The following is a 15182-nucleotide window of genomic DNA, read 5'->3' as shown; positions in this document are numbered from 1 at the left end:
AGAAAAGTCCTGCAAATAAGCAACTATGTCAAATGCTACTGTGATAGTTGAGACAAGATATCTTAAAGAACTACTTTATTTAAAGGGGTTCAATAGAGAATGGAGAAGAGAAATTAGAGACAGTGAGTTTAAACATTTTTTTTCCCAAAGAGTATAGCTGTAAAGGGAAAGAGAAAAACAGAGTGATAGTGTCACCCCGAAACTGGGGCTGCCTTTTGGTGAGTGTTGAGCCAAAAGACACTACCAAGCCCAAGATCAGGAGAAGGAAGGATTTACTACTTGCAGCAAGCAAGCAGGTGGATCATAATAGGAAGACCTGCTGGAAGTGGAAATTCTCTTAATTGCTTCAGTTTTCTCTCTGAATTAGAATAAAATAGTGTCAGTGAGGATGGGGAAGGAGACTGTAGCTTTTAGAGATGACCAGAAAATATGAAATCCTATTTCACAGAAGAGACAATGGACTAAGCATCAAAATCCTCTTTTGGTGATTAATTACTGATTTAAAATGAGACTAGTAACATGATTGTGCATTATTTTGGGGAAAAGTTTAGCTGACTGAAAAAGGAATGAGGTAAGTCATTAGATATAACTAGGTTGTGTGGCAGAAACAAATAGTGCAAAAGGATAGAGAAGCAAGGGAGTGAAGAGCATATGCAGTAGAATGTTCAAAATGATTGACAACAGAATAACGTTAGCTAAAAGGGAGTAAAGTTCATGGGGAGGGGGATGAGAGGTGAATAAAAAGTGTTTGCATTACTGGATTTAAACTTCCATTGAATTAAAGATTTGCTGTCAATGGAGTAATAGAGTGTGATTTGGGAAAGTTTTGATTTGATAATGGACTGACTGCAGTAGGATTGAGGGCAAGGTCTTTGGATGAAATTAGATCATATGACAGAAAGGATATTGCAAGTATCATTTACATGGATATCAAGAAATAATAACTGGAGTATTGTTGGAGAGGGAGATAGGGACTCAGTAAATAAAATATTCAAGAAGGGAGGAGGAGAGATTGAGTTGTAGATGATTACAGGGAGTAGTCAGAGAAAGTAGAATGCCTATGACTGAAATTGCAACTAAAAAAAGACTACAAAGGAAATACTCACAGAAGAGTCTACAGATTAAGAAGCCTTCTGTTAGGAATCTTAAATTTAACCTAGCACAATGAAAGTTAAGGAAATGGAGAGGTGTGGCAGATAGGGTCAGAAGGAAGAGTATGTATAGGATTATATGAGGACTATAGTCCAAGTAAAGTATGGCCTGTGATCCTGACTTTCTTGCAGTACAGGGCAAGGAAGAATGACAGATTAAATCCTGAGGTCCCAAGGCTGCAGATGTTGAGGGATGGCACTGTTGGAGAAGTCTTGTTAAAATGGAGGATGAGTCCTGGAGCCCCCACCTAATATTGCAGATTGAAATTTAGATTCCAATAGAATTCCAATATTCTTACTTCTAAAATCAGTTCAAAAGAACACAGTGGTTTTAGAATCAAAAGCACTTTTTTAGGCTTAAGAAAATATACAAAAAATATCTCTACAACCTGAAAGTAGGCAAAGATTATTTAAACAGTCACAAATTATAAAATGAAAAACTGAACACATGAGTCTACCTTACTCTTCAAAGTTCAGTATTTCAACAGGCAAAATGACAGTTTGCTGACTGGGAGAAGACATTTTCAATACTTACAACCAGTGAAGGTTTCACATCTATAGTATTTAAAGAATTCCTACAAAGGTATAAGGAAATTATAAATGATCCTGTAGAAAATATAAAATAGGCAATATTATTAAGAAAGTATCTGAGAAAAAAAATGCTCAACCTCTTTGGAAAATAAAAATAAAACCACAAGGAATGAGAGACCATCTTACATCCCAAATCCTCAGTTTGAGTAAATATACGTTTCACAAAACTGAATGTTGTGAAGATTTGAACCAAGCATAAATCTTATTATGGTAAAAATAAAACTGGTACAATTACTTTCAAAATATACCTACAATATCTAGTAAAGTTAAAGGTCCTGGTTCCCATGACTCTGAAATTCTAGTCTAGATATGTCATTTTGAGAAACTTTGACTTATCCACAGAAAGAGAAGTAAAGAATGCTCATGGCAGCATTGTTTATGAGAGCAAGAGTTCTTGGAGTCCCTCCAAATTGGTTCATTTCCAGAGGGCCCTTGAATATCAGTGTTCCAAAATCTCTTCTAAAAATAGTTTGCTTATTTCTCCTGGTATAAAGAAGAAAAACACCTTTCTCAGTCTAATCTCAATCAGGCCATCCAACAATCTCAGCCTACTCTATCTGAAGCTACTCAATATGTCAACATTCACGTCCTCAACTGTTAATCCCACATTGATTCCAATCTCAAAGATGCTCCCATTTCCCTGTGTTCCCTCTCCTTATCACACTGCTCTTCCAAACATGTTCCTCTCTCCTCCGTCACCATGTCCTAACCCTCTTTGTATTTACACACCCCTCCCCAAACCTGTTCTTATTTTTCCCACTCCCGAATTTCCTAAAATTACTTAAGGCTTTGGTTTTGCTCCCCTAGTATTCAGATTCAGGGGGAGGGAAGTTAAATGACTCAGTCACCTTCTCCTCTAGTTATGTTTAAGCCTTGGTCTGTATCTGACTTACATGCCCTGACCCAAAAAAAACAACAACAATAAAAAAACAAACAAAAAAGAGGATTCCCTATAAGATTGGGAGTTGAGACAACATCTTCATCAAAATGTTTCATACAAATTCTAAAATACAAACCCATAGGACAATCATCTCCTGAACGGCAAACAGTGAGACATATTTTATTTATGGCAAATGTGCCTATTAGTATCTGCCTGCTAACTGGATTGGATACTGTTATCTAGCTATTCTAATTAGTCCTTATCAAATCTTTAACTAGACTATCTTCTTTTCTCACTTTACTGTATGAACTCTGATTTAAATTTTTCAGACACTAGGTGAAGCAAAAGGTCTGTAACAAGGTTTTACAGCTACAAGCCTAGGTGTAAAATTCTAGCACTGTAAGGAGTCTATGAATGTCCTTTCTCACAGAGTACCCAAAAAATCTTAGAACAAGAAGCTAAGAAATTTGAATAAAGCTAAAATGTTTGACTCTCACAGTAGATCATTTATGGGTAATCTTTGTGCCTATTGCTGCTGCCATATGGACCCCAAAGGAAGTTCACTGGAACTACTGCAATTTACATGCTCTGCTCTAGGAAATAACCAGGACTCTGGACTATTTTACCAAACCAACAAACATCATCACCAGAGAACTACAGGTACTCCAGTGAAGGGTCCTCTACAATCATATAACATTGAACATGATTCTGGTTTCCCAAGGATACACTTGTGCAGTGGTCACAGTGACTGCTGTGTATATGATCCGTGAAAACTCTGCTGTCTGTGCCACCACTGAAAATATGTAGACCATAAAGCAGGAAATTTGTTGAAACAGGACTACTCTCCTCATTCTACTATCTAAGGACACTTTGAGTCCAATGTTCTGAATCCCCTGAATTTATCCCCTTCAAACCTCTAATCTTGTTTTTACTCTCATAATCAGATTTTAACACTCATTAATTTTCTTATATATTCTTTTGTATGTGAGCGTGCGTGTTGCATGATGTGCTTCAACTCTCCCGCCCCCGACCCCGCCAGCTTTATTGAGGTATAATTGGCAAAGAAAACTAAGATATTCAAAATGTACAATGAGATGGCCTGGCAACCACTTTTCTACCCTCTGTTTGTTTCTATGAATTTTACTTTTTTTTTTTTTTTATATTCCACAAACAAGTGGTACCATGTGGTATTTGTCTTCCTCCATTTGACTTATTTCACTTTGCATAATGGCTTTCAAGTTCATTCTTGACCATGTTGTCACAAATAACAGGATTTACTTTTTTTTTTTTAAGGCTGAATAATGTTCCATACTGTGTGTGTGTGTGTGTGTGTGTATGATGATTTTTTATCCTTCCATCTATTGATGGAAACCTGGATTGGTTCCATACTGTGGCTATTGTGAATAATGGGAGTACAGATATCTCTTCAAGATAATGATTTCATGTCTTTTGGTTATATACTTAGAAGTAGAATTGCTGGATCATCTGAGAGTTGAATTTTTAAGTTTTGAGGAACCACCATAGTATATTCCATAGTGCTACATTCCCACCAACAGTGTACAAATATTCCTTTTTCTCCACATTCTCACCAGCGTTTGTTATCTCTTGTCCTTTTGATAACAGACATCCTAACAGATATGAGGTGATAGCTCACTGTGGTTTTGATTTGCATTTCCCTGATGATTAGTGATGTTGAATACCCTTTCAAGTATCTGTTTATCATTTGTATGTTTTCTTTGGAAAAAAAATGTCTATTTAGGTCCTTTGCTCATTTTTTTATTAGGATTGTTTTTTCAGCTGTTGAGTTACATGAGTTCCTCATATATTTTGGATATCATCCCATTGTCTAGTAGTGGTTTGCAAGTATTATCTTTTATTCCATAGGGTACTTTTTCATTTTGTTGATGGTTTCCTATACTCTGCAGGAGATTTTTAGTCTGAGGTAGTCCTCGTTTATTTTTGCATTTGTTGCCTTTGCTTTGGGTGTCAAATCCAAAATATCATTGCCAAGACCAAAGTCAAGGAGATTACCTCCTGTTTTCTTCCAGGAATTTTATGGTTTCAGGTCTTATATTTAAGTCTAATACATTTCAAGTTAATTTTTGTGATTGGTGTAAGATAGTGGTCCACTTTCATGCATTTGCATGTGGGTTTCCAGTTATTCCAGTACTATTTATTGAAGAGACTCCCAATTCCTCATTGTATATTCTTGGCTCCTTTGTTGAAATTAATTGACCATGTATGTGTGAGTTTATTTCTGGACTCTTTCTCTGAAAAATACCATTGGGATTTTGATAGGGACTACATTAAATTTGTAGATTGCTTTGGGTAATATAGACATTTTAACAGTATTAATTCCTCCAGTAAATGAACATGGAATACCTTTCTATTTATTTGAGTCCTCCTCAGTTTCTTTCATTAATGATTCATAGTTTTCAGCATACCGATTTCTCACCTTCTTGGTTAAATTTACACCTAAGAACTTTATTCTTTTTCATATTATTGTAAATGGGATTGTTTTCCTAATTTATAATTTATTTTTTGCATAGTTTGTTGTTAGTGTATAAGAATACCACTGATATTTTTATATTGATTTTATATACAGCAACTTTACTGAAATTGTTGATTAGTCCTAACAGTTTTTTGGTGGAGATTTAAGGGTTTTCTATATATAATACTATGTTACCTGCAAACAGAGACAATTTATTCTTCCTTTCTGATTCAGTTACCTTTTATTTATTTTTCTTTCCTAATTGCTCTGGCTAGGAATTCCAGCACTATGTTGAATAAAAGTGATGAAGGTGGACATCCTTGTCTTGTTCCTGATCTTAGAGGAAAAGCTTTCAGCATTTCACCATTGACTGTGATGTTAGTTGTGGGTTTGTCACAGATGGTGTTTATTATGTTGAGGTACATTCCCTCCATGCCCAGTTTGTGTAGAGTTCTTACCACAAAAGATGTTGAATTTTGTGAAATGCTTCCTCTGCACCAATTGAAATGACCATTAGTTTTTATTATTTATTTTCTTAATGTTGTCTGTCACATTTATAATGTGTGATGTTGAATCATAATGCACCCCAGAAATAAATCCCATTTGATCAAGGTGCATGATCCTTTAATGTACTGTTGAATTCAGTTCATTAATATTTTGTTGAGAATCTTTACATCTATATCGATTAGGGATATTAACCTGAAATTTTCTTTTCTTGTTGTGTCCTTATCTGGCTTTGGTATCAGGGTAATGCTGGCCTCATAAAATGAGTTTGGAAGTATTCTTAGATCTTCTGTTTTCTGGAAGGGTCTGAGAAGGATTGGTATTAATCTTCTTTAAATGTTTGGTAGAATTTATCAGTAAAACCCTCTAGTCCTGGACTTTTCTTTATTGGGAAGTTTTGGTTACTGAATCAGTTTTCTTACTCGTAATTATTCTGTTCAGATTTTGTATTTCTTCATGAGTTAGACTTGGTGGGTTTTCTGTTTCTAGGAATTTATGCATTTCTTCTATGTTGTCCATTTTGTTGATGTATAATTTTTATAGTACTCTTTTACAGTTGTAATGGTGTCAGTTGTAATGTTTCCTCTTTCATTTATGATTTTATCTATTTTAGTCTTCATTTCTTTTTTCTTAGTAAGTCTAGGTAACATTATGTCAATTTTGCTTATCTTTTCAAAAAAAATAACTCCTAGTTTCATTGATCTGTTCTCTTTTTTTTAAGTTTCTATTTCTCACTAATCTTTCTTATTTACTTCTTTCTGCTAACTTTAGACTTAATTTGCTCTTCTTTTTCTAGTGTCTTGAGGAGTAGGATAGCTGGTAGGATAGCTTGTTCTAATTACTTCTTTGGTGCTTGCTTTGGCAGCACTTATACTAAAAATTGGAATGACACAGAGAAGATCAGCATGGCCCCTGCACAAGGATGACACTCAAATTTGTGAAGCATTCCATATTTTTTACTTATACAGTGTTATATGTCAATTATATCTCAATAAAACTGGAATAAGAAAAAAATAAAATTAAGAAAAAGAATTGCTTCTTTGTTTGCTACAGTCCTATAGGATTGGGACTGACAAATGGAAGCCCCTTTGGCTATCAGAGCCAGACATTTGGGAACCTTTCCCTTGGCAGCAGCTGTAAAACCTGCAGTGCTGAGATGTTTGTAAAAGCTCCTTCCAGGAATTTTCTTGAGCAGGTTGGAGGGAGAAGGCAGGAGTGGTCTCTATCAGCAGCCCTGGTCTCTGGGTAGACTCACAGTCAGTTCCTAGAGCCTGCCATTTTGATGTGGATATTTTCCTTTTTGTCTAATGTGTAGGAATCACTCAGCTATTTTCTGGATATTTTTCAAAGAGAATTGCTCCATGTGTAGCTGTTCATTAAGTGTGTTCATGGCAGGAGGGGATCTCAGGAGCCTCCTAAGTGCCATCTTGCTTTGACTCTTTCTTTAGTACATTCTTAGGCATAGTTTTTGTCAAGTCTCTTAGATGTTCCATGATTTCTTAGACAGTCCTAAACCGTGCTCAACAGATGATACAACTAGTCCTTCAAGGCCAGCAAGAAAGTGAAGACCAGCCCATCCTTCAAACTATAAACCTCAAAAATGACTCTTATTCCATCTCTAATAATATTTAAAGACAGACACCATCCATCTAAAATAACAAAAAGGCTGACCAGTTGTGCAAAATTGCCTGTTACTCATGTGGCCCAGCCAAAATTTAATTAGGCTTTGACCCTCCCCACAATCCTATGAACTTTAAAGACTCCCATTTTTAAGGAATTACTAAGAGGCAGTACATACTGCCTTAAAAGCTCACTCTGGGGGGAAAAAAAAAAAAAGCTCACTCTGATAATTAGCTGGCCACAGTAAGAAACAATGCCTGTTAAATCACCTCAGCCATGCTGTCTGCTCATCCCCACCTGCTTGAGTGATTTCCCCTCAAAGTTCTTGCTGACCTTGCTTACTCCTTCCTATACAAGAAAAGCTTTTTTTTTTTTTTTGCTGTTTGATTTTGAGATGCTTGCAGATCTCAAGGTCTAAGTGTTCTTCCTGTTACAATAGTCTTTTCAAATAGTTTTTCTTTAGCCAAGTTCAGATTTGATGTTATTTAACAATATATTTAAAAAATTATACAAAATAAAACAAAAAACTCTGTTATAATTATACTGTTTGTTTCATACCCACTGATTATAAATCCTGCATATATACATTTTTTGTTTTTAAGTTTTGGACCTTTATTTTTAAGGTTAAACCTTTTTTTTAACTTATTTATTTTATTTATTTATTTTTGGATGTGTTGGGTCTTCATTGCTGCGTGCAGGCTTTCTCTAGTTGCAGTGAGCCGGGGCTACTCTTCATTGCGGTGCGTGGGCTTCTTACCGTGGTGGCTTCTCTTGTTGCGGAGCATGGGCTCTAGGCACGCAGGCTCAGTGGTTGTGGCTTGCAGGCTCTAGAGAGCAGGCTCAGTAGTTGTGGCACATGGGCTTAGTTGCTCCAAGGCATGTGGGATCTTCCTGGACCAGGGCTTGAACCTGTGTGCCCTGCATTGGCAGGCGGATTCTTAACCACTGCGCCACCAGGGAAGCCCTATACATTTTTATTTCATGTAAAATTCCATGGCAATGATAACCACCTTATTAAGTTAGTAGACTGTATTCATAGGAGCTATGTAGAGAGCCTCAGCGTTTGGTAGCACTTCAGTTCATAAGCTGGATTGGGGGTACATAAGTGTTAATTTAATATTTATATTGTATTGTATCTAAAATTCTTCAATTCCTTTTTAAGACAGATCATAAAGAAGGGAACCACGTAACAATAGTAGAAGTGATAACAAGAGAAGAAGCAGGGCTGATCTTGGCATTTAATAGTTTTACGTATTTGTTTTATTAGCAAGAGTTAAAAATAAAATGAAAACTAAGATGGTGATTTTCAAACTATTTTCAATCAAAAGCTTGGGTACTGAGTTATCTCTTGGCATAGTGTTTACAAGTATAGGATTTGGAGTCAAATAGTCTAGGATTAAATTTGCTGTTGACATCTTCTATTTGTCACCTTCAGAAACTGACACAACCCTTTGAGCCTCTGATCCCTCATCTGTGAGATGTGACATAAGCACTGCCTCTTTGGGCTATTATGTGGTAAAATAGAGATAACTAGGTGCTTAAAATGTTAAAGGTTATTCTTTAAATAAAAGATTATGACAAAAAATTCATAATAATCTGTCTTCCACATGATTTTTACAGCCGGACTCAGGACCACAACAGAGCCAGAGATTGCAGATTTGAAGAAATTCAGTCTCCTGAATTTGAGGGGAAAACAGGATTTAAGAGATCTTCTTTGAAGGTAAGAGACTTGCATTATAGTTCCAGCCCTGACACTAATAAGGTATGTAACCTTTTCCTCTAAAAAACATATTGTTGAGCATATATTAGTAATATGCCACAGCAAAGTGATGAATGCTGAGGATAGGCTATTATACATGATAAATTTCTTCCCTTTTGGCATTTCCTCATCTATAAAAGTTAAGAGTGGTTTAAGTTAAATAATATGTTTGTTTTATTAAAGCTCCAAAAATTTCTAAACAACAAATGCCTTGCCAGAAGTGATCTTAGTTTTTTGGTTAACACTCAGCTACCATAAAGGAAGAACAGTCAACTGTATGTACCTAAGGCATAAGTCTGCACCTGGGCCTAAGGCAAGGATTTTTGATAATGTATCTTGATTATCTAAAAGGGGGAAAATAAACAACTGGGGCAAAGGTTGGGTTGGGGATATGGAGGAGACTGAAGAACACTATGTATTAGCATCTCAATACTATCCACAGTAACCCTAAAATATTTTCGAAATGGGTCTACTTCTTATCACTTTTGCTTCTGCAGTCCTTGTCCCAACTTCTATTCTGTCTTGCCTGTACTACTATGAAGCCTTATTGATTTCACTGATTAATCTCTGAGCTACCATTTTGCCTTGTCAATGAAAAATTAATCACTCCATCTAAGAAATAAATGAAAGTTTTTATTCAAACCGATATAACCTTGGAAGAGCATCTCAGAAAGCTCCAAGAACTGTTTCACCCATTAGAAGTCAAGGCACAGTTGTATAAATTTTTTTGAGACAGGACTGTATATCAAATGATGTATTATTGACAGTTTACATAATCCAGATCTAAGCCATCATTGTAATGGGTCATGTGACCCCTTACAAGATCAAGAAGGAATGATACCTTTTAAGGAGTTGTTGATGCTAGGAGAATGTTGTTCTTTATGGTCCAGCAGGTAGGGAAGGTTTGGTCGATGGATAATGCAGATACACAATACACAGTGTGGGGAGAGGAGGTCAAAGGTCAGAGGAGAATTTTTATGTTGAAATTTTTCTTGTCTTGCCATAAAATATGAATTTTATTTCACAGCCTCAACCCCCTACAGTACATTTTATTTTATTTATTGTTTTTATAAATCTATTTATTTTATTTTTGGCTGCATTGGGTCTTTGTTGCTGCCCGCGGGCTTTCTGTAGTTGCAGCAAGCGGGGGCTACTCTTCGTTGCAGTGTGCGAAGAATGGCCAGAATAGTATTTTTAAAATAATCGTATCCTGTGGTTTCCTACTTAAAATCTGGAAATGGTTTCCCAGTGCAATTATAATAAGAAACAAACCCCCATTCTGGCCTGCTCAGCCTTTTATGATGTGTCCTTGGCCTGTGCATCTCACTTCTGGCCCCTTTCTCCCTTCCCTCATTTCCCTGATACCTCACCAGCACAATGTTTCTCTTTCTATTCCTAGACGCCACTGATTTCATTTCTTTCTTTGGATCTAGGAACAGTCTAGTTTGAAAAAAATTTATTATAAGCTCTTTAGCGAATTGTTCGTTGGTTGTCTCCTTTTAATGGCTTAGATAGCAGCTTAAACTTTGCTTTCCTTATGCTGCAATGTAAAGTAGCTTCTTGGTCAAGAATTCAAAACCCTATAATAGTACAGTTTAGGCAGATGTTTAGTCAGGTTCTCCAGAGAAACAGAACCAACAGGATAGATGTACATGCAGATGTAAATGTAGAAATAGAGGTAGAGCTAGAGCTAGAGCTAGAGGTTAGAGATACAGATAGAGATTGTATTTATTATAGGAATTGGCTCAGACTGTTATGGAGGCCAAGAAGTCCCATGATCTGCCATGATCTCCAGTGCAAGCTGGAGAACCCGGAAAACCAGTGATATAGGAAATTCAGTCTGTGTAGGAAGGCCTGAGGACTAGGGGCCACTGGTATAAGTCCCAGAGTCCAAAGTTCAAAGAACCCAGAGCTCCAGTGTTTGAGGGAAGGAGAAGATGGATGTCCAGGCTCAGGAAGAGAAAGATAATTTGCCCTTATTCTATTTTTTTGTTCTATTTGGGCCCTCAGTGATTGCATGGTGCCCACCCACATTGGTGAGTGCACATCTACTTTATTCATTCAACTAATTCAAATGTTAATCTCTTTTGAAAACACCAGCTATCTGGGCATTCCTTAGCCCAGTCAGGTTAACACATAAAACTAATCATCACTTTATTTTATTTATCTATCATTTGTTCCCACTACATACACATATAATACATAATGAAAATTCTTTATTTTATTTTAATTTTATTGGAGTATAGCTGAATTACAGTGTTGTGTTAGTTTCAGGTGTACAACAAAGTGATTCAGTTATGCATATATTCATTCTTTTCCAGATTCTTTTCTCATACAGGTTATTAAAAAATATTGAGTAGAGTTCCATATCCTATACAGTAGGTCCTTGTTATCTATCTTACATATAGTTGTATGTGTGTGTTCATCCCAAACTCCTGATTTATATCTCCTCCACCACGATTTCCCTTTTGTAAGCATAAGTTTGTTTTCAATACCTGTAAGTCTATTTCTGTTTTGTAAATAAGTTTATTTGTATCATTTTTTAAAAATGATACAGATTCCACGTATGAGTTATATCATATATTGGTCTTTCTCTGTCTGACTTACTTCACTTAGTATGATAATCTCCAAGTCCATCCATGTTGCTGCAAAAGGCATTATTTCATTCTTTTTTATGGCTGAGTAATATTCCACTGTGTGTATGTACCACATCTTCTTTATCCATTCCTCAGTCAGTGGACATTTAAGTTGCTTCCATGTCTTGGCTATTGTAAATAGTGTTGTAATGAACATTGGGGTGCATGTGTCTTTTCAGATTATGTTCTTCTCTAGATATATGCCTGGGAATGGGATTGCAGGATCATATGATAGTTCTACTTTTAGTTTCTTAAGAAACCTCCATACTGTTCTCCATAGTGGTTGTACCAATTTGTATTCCCACCAACAGTGTAGGAGGGTTCCCTTTTCTCCACACCCTCTCCAGCATTCATTGTTTGTTGACTTTTTGATGATGGCTATTCTGACCATTGTGAAGTGATACCTCATTGTAGTTTTGATTTGCATTTCTCTGATAGTGATGTTGGGCATCTTTTCATGTGCTTTTTGGCCATCAGTATGTCTTCTTTGGAGAAATGTCTATTTAGATCTTCTGCCCATTGTTTGATTGGGTTGTTTGTTTTTTTGACATAGAGCTGCATGAGCTGTTTGTGTATATTTTGGAGATAAATCCGTTGTCAGTCACCTCATTTGCAAATATTTTCTCCAATTCTGTGGGCTGTCTTTTCATTTCATTTATGGTTTCCTCTTTTGTGCAGAAGCTTTTAAGTCTAATTAGGTCCTGTTTGTTTTTATTTTCATTACTCTAGGAGGTGGATCAAAAAAGATATAGCTGTGATTTATGTCAAAGAGTGTTCTACCTATGTTTTCCTCTCAGTTTTATAGTATCTAGTCTTACATTTAGGTCTTCGATTGATTTTGAGTTTATTTTTGTGTATGGTGTTAGGGAATGTTCTAGTTTCATTCTTTTACATGTAGCTGTCAAGTTTGCCCAGCACCACTCATTGAAGATACTGTCTTTTCTCCAATGTATATTTTTGCCTCCTTTGTCATAGATTAATTGACCATAGGTGTCTGGGTTTATTTCTGGTCTTTCTATCCTGATCCATTGATATATATGTCTGTTTTTGTGCCAGTTCCATACTGTTTTGAAGACTATAGCTTTGTAGTATAGTCTGAAGTCAGGGAGTCTGATTCCTCCAGCTCAATTTTTCTTTCTCAGAGTTGCTTTGGCCATTTGGGGTCTTTGTGTTTCCATATAAACTTAAGAGTTTTTTGCTCTAGTTCTGTGAAAAAATGCCATTGGTTATTTGATAGGGATTGCATCAGATCTGTAGATTGCCTTGGGTAGTATAAACGTGGTATATTTTTTCATCTGTTTGTGTCATCTTTGATTTCTTTCATCAGTGTCTTACAGTTTTCAGAGTACAGGTCTTTTGTCTCCTTAGGTAGGTTTATTCCTATGTATTTTATTCTTTTTGATGCAGTGGTAAATGGAATTCTTTCATTAATTTCTCTTTCTGATCTTTCATTGTTAGCATATAGGAATGCAAGAGATTTCTGTGTATTAATTTGTATCCTGCAACTTTACCGAATTCACTGATGAGCTCTTCTGGCAGCATCCTTCGTATTTTCTATGTATAGTATCATGTCATCTGCAAACAGTAACAGTTTTACTTCTTCTTTCCCAATTTGAATTACTCTTATTTTTTCTTCTTCTCTGATTGCTGAAAAATGTAAATTTTGTGACATCAGTGTCTCATTAGATTTATTTACTGATGTATCCCAAATGTCTAGTACCACTTCTCATAAATAGCAAGTTCTCAATGAATATTTACAGTTAAAATGTATAGAAGGGTGAGTGAAGATAAAGGGATGGAATGTAAAATCTCCATATTACATATATATCCACATTACATATATAGTGTCACATTTTCATATTTTCAGGAGACTGAAATATATGTATTTATATATAATACAATATTGTATAACCCAGTATCACTGGAATTGTATCCTTTTTTTTTAACTTGAAATACACTTTTTAATGTCCTTGGGCAAAAATAAAGAGTCCATGCCTAAAAGTAAGATGCTTTTAATCTGTAATATGAATAGATGAGCTCGGATACATATTAAAACCACAGATGAAGTTATTCTTCACCAAATCACACACAGATTTTAAAGATCACTGTTAAAAAGTGATAAAGAAACCATCTAATTTGAATTTCTAAAAAGTTCAAATGAAGTGCTCCAAAAATAATACAGGAGAGATAATATTATTTTAAAGGATTTCCCTCTTTTTAATTTAATACCATTAATCAATTTTTAAAAAATACATACTTTCAAAAATAATAAAAACATCTTTGTATAATTTTCCAGTGTATTCAAGTGTCTGTTTATGAATTCAGGACCATAGGTGTTCATGAAATAATTTTTGACAAAATAGTTTTTTAAAAAAGAGAAAATCCTCAATCACCCATTATGCAAGTGAACTTTTACTATATGAAAAATGCACATACAAACACACATAAAGTGAATTTGTAAAATTTTATTTTTTATAATGTAAAATTTAATAAATCCTTATTTATATGAAATTTTTTTCTAGATTTTTTTAGATATTTGAGTTAATTTATTATAAAATATTGTTTCCTCTTGAATGAAAATTAGAAAAGACAATAAATATAAATAGTATCTCTCCACATTTATGCTTCTAAATCTTAACTATTTAACTATGTTTCACAATATTTGAGGAAAAAAATGAACTATAAAACTGAAAATCAAATTGCAGTATAAATTAAGAAATTGTTATAAAATAAAGCCGTATTGTTATTGAAAAAGTTTACCTTCTTCCCAACCCAAAGCAAACTGAACTAAATTTAGCAGTATAATATGATGTTGTTTTTAGTTTACTTATGCTTTATGGTAAACATTTCCAATAAACCATATGGTTATACAATATTTGTTTCCTAGGCAGTGCCTATTGTGCAAAACTGGTTTATCCTTTTAATTGAATTTATTCATCATTCTAATCAAATAGTATGTCAATTCAATACACAGATAAATCAATCCAAAACTGATTTAGAGAAGTATCTGGTCCATTTTATTCCAGGAGTTCTATTAAAGAAATAAACATGTTTTCATGATTTAGAGTGTAGAATTCTAGGACAAAAAGAAAATGTATCTATTCTAACTACTATATTTTTTTCAAAACAATATGTGCCCAATATCTATCATAAAATGAATCTGTTTACAGTATAAATTGGTTCTCTGGTATTTGGAATGTTAATAAAAATTTAAGGCAGAAATTTTCCCAAGGTAGAACAATTCTATTTGTTTCTAGAAAAAAAAATAAAGTCTTTTCTTTAGAGTTTTTATTTTATTTAGCTATATTATTTCCCTCATCTCTCCATTTTTTTCTTCTTAGTTTTTCTTAGAAATGGAAACAGCTGAATACAGACTCTAATAGTGTTTTCAGTACCATTAAAATTAAAACTACAGTGATCCGAAGATTTTTAGAGCAGGACCATAGATGTTTGGGAATTGGCTCATCACTCATTTCTTCTATTGGCCAGTTCCTCAGTGCTTTAAATTGACATCCTCCAGTGGTTCAGAGCCCCTGATACTGCACAGCAC

General features: G+C 34.9%; 1 non-coding gene across 1 annotated transcript; it reads left to right on the top strand.

The window, feature by feature from the left end:
* Positions 1-6466: 6466 nt before the first annotated feature.
* On the top strand, positions 6467-6574 carry LOC115846401 (U6 spliceosomal RNA). The gene has a single exon (XR_004036858.1). It is a non-coding gene; the product is annotated as a U6 spliceosomal RNA (small nuclear RNA).
* Positions 6575-15182: the final 8608 nt, after the last annotated feature.

The sequence above is a fragment of the Globicephala melas genome, chromosome 3 (genome assembly GCF_963455315.2).
Source record: "Globicephala melas chromosome 3, mGloMel1.2, whole genome shotgun sequence".
In the NCBI taxonomy this organism is placed as follows: domain Eukaryota; kingdom Metazoa; phylum Chordata; class Mammalia; order Artiodactyla; family Delphinidae; genus Globicephala; species Globicephala melas.
Note: the sequence above shows the minus strand (reverse complement) of the source record. Positions and strands in the feature narration are given on the sequence as shown.